Genomic DNA, 6,000 nt, shown 5'->3' with positions numbered 1-6,000 from the left:
CGAATAATATTGATCTATCTCCCACAACCAAAGAGCCAGAATTTTTTGACAATTAAGTGATAGAGAACAGAGACGTGGAAGTTTTGTTAGAATACACATGGCAAACATGCATGTCAACGCGTAAGTAATACGAAGCTCATAATAAATAAATGTGTCCTTTAATTTGTCTGTCTAGCTCTTTCTAGAGGCGGAGTCAAGATTAGAAGTTTGGAGGTTTTAACACTAGTGTGAAAACATTTTCACCACCACTCCCTTGCCACAGAATTGTCAATTAATTTTGTTAAGAGATTCACAAATTAATATATATATATGAGTCAAGATTAGAAGTTTAGGGGTTTTAACACTAGTGTGAAAACATTTTCACCACCACTCCCTTACCACAGAACTGTCAATTAATTTTGTTAAGAGATTCACAAATTAATATATATATTTATTTAATTTTCTAATACAAATACAAAATTTATTGAAAAGCTTTGTCCGAACTCACAAACCCCATCTACCAAAACAAATCTTGAAAGATCATGAGTAAGAAGACAAACGAGAAATACACCAAAAAACACAGATTTAACGTGATTCAGTCAATCGACCTACACCCACAAAGGAGATGAGCAATCCACTATAAATATAAGAATACAAAATATAGAAAGATATAATATCAACCAATTCGCTCAGAATATAAGGAGGTTCACAAATTCTCCCTCATAACCAAAAACTCTCAAAATCCTAGGATTACATTGTGAATGCTGATTAAATTAGAAGGAACAAGTCTATATTTATAGAAATCTAAAACTTTTCATACATCAAAACATTAAACCTTTTCCTAAAAGAAAAATCTCGTTTATGGTAAAAAAATCAGGAAAAATAAAACCCAACATAAATATCTATTTAGGCCAAATTTAAGTAGTATGCTTATATTTTCATTAATCCTTCTCCGTCCCAAATTAGTTTTTAGGGAGAGATTTTTAGTTTAAATTTTTGTTAATTTGAATCTCATTCTAATTAGGATTGATTTGTCTATATATTGGGTTATTTTTGTTCATCTTTTTCATCAGATTGAATTCGAAAAATTGATTTTTGAAAACTCAGGAATAAGAAGATGGACCAGCTGGACGAACAAACTATGCAGATGGCGGAGGAGCAAATAGCTTTGGAGAGAAAAAAGCTCCCTTCTCTAAATTTGCTTCCACAAGAAGAGAGGAAGAGAATTGTGCACAGAGTTATTATTTTAACTACTCCAATGATAATTCATGAGGACAACAATCTTCGTGCAAGAGGAACGGAAATCATATCTGATTTTAGCAAAACAGTTGGTATAGCTACTATGATTGATGTAATGCGTCACGATATTGATGACATGGATGAATATGTCAGGAACGGAGCTGCTGTATGTTTTAGTATTGTTGCATCTACTTTAGGTATTCCTGCTATACTTCCATTATTAAGAGAAATTTGTCATAACATGAAATCTTGGCAGGCTCGTCATACAGGTATTATGATTGTTCACAAAATCACGATTATCATGCGTTCTACTGCTCTTCTTGTTGGTTCGGATGCTATTCAACCACATTTGGTGTCTTTAATGGAAATTATTGAACCTCGTCTTAAAGATGAAACCAAAAAGGTCAGGAACATTACAACTCTTGCTATGGATGTTCTTACTGAAGTTGCTGCAATACGGTATTGAGAGTATTATTTTTTTTATTTTTTTAGGTACAACACAATAGAAGAGGATTATTCTTATTGGTTTTATGTTTTTTGAGATCCTTAATTTTTTATGGAAATATTACTGAAATACATGTCTTATTGTTTTTCTTATTTCCAATATCCCCTTCTATTTCTAAAAACCTCTAAAATCTCTTATTTCTTTAATGTATTCGAGCTATATATTAATGTATCCGAGCCAGTATTTAATGTATTTGAGCTACATATTATGTATCCAATTTATTTTATAATGTATCCGATCTAATTTTTAATGTATTCGAGCTACATATTATGTATCCGAGCTACATATTATGTATCCGGTTTATGTTATAATGTATCCAAGATACTCTTTAATGTATTCGAGCTACATATTATGTATTCGGTTTGTGTTATTTTTTAAGGAATTAATGTAATTATAAACTAAAGAGGAATAGATTATAATTTTTTTATAGGTAGGTCAACTGACCAATTCACCATAAAATATTTTCTTTATTCTTGTTCTCTCAATTGGTTTTATGTCTTAGTTTTTCATATTAGGCCAATTGGCTGACCCATAGTAATCTATATTATGGTTTTCCAGTATAATTTTCTTTGTCGGATTTATTGGCTTTTCAAGTTAAAAAGTCAATTTGATTTCTATAACGCTAGAGTGAAAACAACTATAAATTATGATACCCAGTGAAATCATTTAATTTGAAGACCTGAAATAGTGATCGAATTAAAGCTAGGATATGAACTCAATTAAATTATATATCTTTCTATACTTCAGAACCTGATGACATATTTCTTTAAAAAGTCGATGAGTTTTATATGATTCTTTAGAACTTTTCTTTTTCTTGAAAGAGGTTGTTTTCACAATCATTTGGTTTGATTCACTTCAATTTTTTATTTTTTTTCTTGGAAATCCTAGTTGGTCACTTTTTTTTTTAGGCAATGTGTTCCTAGGGCTAATTTTATTAACAAACATAAAAGGATCTCAATGAGAAAAGTACAAGCAAAAAGTACAAGCAAAAAGTACAAGGCCTTACCTTACTAATCTTAATGAGGTAAAAATCTCTACTAATTAACAAGTATGAAGAAAATAAGAGCTAGAGAAAACTAGATATTCTATGATCATCATAGAGTTGATAATACATTATGTGATGATACTACAAATGAGGATGCTTAAGTAATGCAAAAAATACAAAATCTAAGAATAAAGTTGAGTTTGCCTGTGTAAAGTAACCTGTAGTATTTCCCTCTTGTCTTCTTCGTCAAATATGTCGAACAAAACTTGATAGTTCTTCACTTCTTTTTGGATTTACTGGATCGTGTTGTTGTTGAAACTGTCATATGATTTTGCTTTGCCAGTCGCATTGGCCGGTAGGTGCCTTGGAATAAATTCCTCAGTCACGTTATCATCCCAATTATGTTGCCTTTCATGTGTCTTCTTTTTGTTTTTGTTGCTTCCACTTCTTTGTTGCCTAAGCAAGAGATCTCTATCCTTACAACTCTTGCTTTGAACCTCGTCTTAAAGATGAAACCAAAAAGGTCAGGATCATTACAACTCTTGCTATGGATGTTCTTACTGAAGTTGCTGCTATACGGTATTGAGAGTATTATTAGGTTAAAATATTTTCTTTATTCTTGTTCTCTCAATTAGTTTTATGTCTTAGTTTTTCATATGTTAGGTCAATTGGTCGATCCATATTAATCTATATTATGGTTTTTCAGCATAAGTTTCTTTATCGTTTTATTATTGACTTCAAGGTTTGCAATTGCAATTGTTAGCTTTCGTATGATGCTTTCTTGATTATTTCGATCTCAATAGATTCTAATTTTGTTTTGAATCTCAAGTGTTGCTTCTTAGATTTGCTAAACTTTCTTACTTGAGGTGCGATTTTGGCTTGATTGCTGGGTTATGTTTTCTTCAATGTTCTCTTTGCTAATCTAAATTACCACGTCAATTTTTATTTGGTTGTCTGTTGGATTTGCTTGCAACAACACAAGTTGCTAATTTGTTGGGAATTTCGACGAACAATAGGAAAACAAAAGGTGTTGCTTTCTTACCTCGCCTGCTTTCCTTGCTTGCTTTCATGATACTTTCCTCCAATATTGGAACGTGTTTGGTTGCCATGTACTATTGTACTTTGTTTACTGATGTTCGCAACAAATTTTCGTAAGCACGGAAAATTAACTGGAAGGAAAATAAATAAAAGAAAATGTGATTTTCATTGATGAATCGTTGTGGGTACAATTCAGTTGTTCTCTTGATTCTTCTCTCCTAAGCTTCTCCAAGATTCGGGGCCTTCAGTAGCGTACTTCTCAAATTGTTGGATGATGTAAACCTCCTTGAGATGATGTTGATCACCGGGAATGTCGGAAAGCGTTTCGTCGTTTCAAATCGATCTCCGATAAGAACTTCATTGACCACTCCTTCGAAGAGCTATGTAGTTGATGTTGTAGCTTTCTCCAATTGTCGAATGCTTGTGGAAGAGTTTTCTTTATGCCAAAACTTCTTCATGATTCGAGGGCCTTCAATAGCGTATTTCTTGAATGTAGGATGATGTAGACCTCCTTGAGATGTATTTGATTTTCGGGAACGTCGTGAAGCACTTCGTTTATTCAAGTCGATCTCCGAGAAGAACTCCGTTGATCACTCATTCGAAGAGCTATACAGTTGGTGTTGTAGCTTTCTCTAATTGTAGAATGCTTCTTGAAGGGTTTTCTTCCTCCCATTTGAATGTCATGTCTATACCCTATTTATAGTTGTAGGGAGTGGACAAGGTTGCTTGTGATTGGTCAAAGGATGTCATTTTAACACTTGGCGCATTGTGATTGGTTCTTGCATTTGACTGGGACTACCACCTTATTTGGACACGTGGTGTCACCTTGTTGGTCTTGGATGCCTAGTCATTGTGACACATGGCATGAGTTTGGGCTTCAAGGTGAAATGGACCTTGGACTTGAATTTAATAAAAATTGACTTATTTATTTGTAAAACCCAAATTAATCATTCAACCCAAATAAACATGGATTTAATCTAAATTTTGTATGAATGAAATCCAATAAAATTTATGTGTCTACAACTGCATGTGGTTATTCTAATATGTTGGTATACATATAAAAATTTCTTCAAAGCTACTATATTGTGTAATTATGGGTTCCTAAATTTGGGATTTTCAGGGATTTAGAGGACCCTACTGACATACATCTTTCCGTCTTTGTTTCGTCGATTTATGTTTTCGTCAATGTTGCATTTGTTAGCTTAAGTTGTTACCTTTTGCTTAAGTGTAGTAGATCTTATTGTGTAATTATGGGTTCCTAAATTTGGGTTTAGCTTATTGTTTGATAGATTAATGGCTTGAAGAAGGGTTGTTTTCCTATAGTAGCTGGTATAATTCACCCAAAATTTCATTACTCGAAAGAGACAGAAATATCAAGTCTGGTATGAGAACATGTATGGCAAGGTAAAAGAAATTCGCCTCTCATTACTTTTTGTATTTCCAATTCAGAAACAAGACTTCTAATCTTTGTCTTTAACTGCAGTAATAGTGTAAGTTTGGTTGCACTTTCATCACTATACCATCTTGCTTTTCTGGGTCCTGCTATGAGGGCATGTATCGCAAGGTGAAAGAAATTTCACCTCTCATTTACTTTTACCATTTTCTAATTCAGGAACAAGACTTATAAAATTTAGCTTTAACTAGAGTAATAGTTTCGGTAGCTTTAAGTAGAGTAATAGTTTCATGAGTTTCGTTGTACCACACCAAGGATAATTTCGTCATTTGATTCTATATGTACTGCTTCTTTTAACTTGCTAAGTGTAGCTTGTACACACATCCACATAGCTTTAGGGTTACAAGTGTGCCTCCACAGGTACTCCCATAGCCAAAATCAAACTTGTGTTTCTCCTGCTTTGTCTTTCCTCTGTTACTCTTTATGGTTTTGCTCTTTTAGGTATGAGCTGATTCATTTTTCTATAAGTTTTTCGCACTATATTTGGGTAACAATCAAGACGCATTCAGATGAATAAACTATGAGGTTCTGACACTTATTTTAGATTTTTTGGGCTATCAATCATAAAGTTCTTTCATTAATCCTTAAGTTCTTAAAGTGGTAGATATTATATTGATCACACTTATAACTGTGTGTATTGGTGCAAGTTTCTGATCAAGCATCACTGTAGTTTGCACTTATTGCATTTTGCATTTACTAATTTGATATAAACATTGGATCTTATAAAATCTTAATAAGATTTTGGTCGTCTTATAATTTCTAATGAGATCAACATATTTGATGGTGCCCTATTTTCCTATT

This window comes from Solanum verrucosum, unplaced genomic scaffold (genome assembly GCF_900185275.1).
Source record: "Solanum verrucosum unplaced genomic scaffold, falcon-dt-bn FXZP01000196.1, whole genome shotgun sequence".
In the NCBI taxonomy this organism is placed as follows: domain Eukaryota; kingdom Viridiplantae; phylum Streptophyta; class Magnoliopsida; order Solanales; family Solanaceae; genus Solanum; species Solanum verrucosum.
This window is presented reverse-complemented; position numbering follows the sequence as displayed.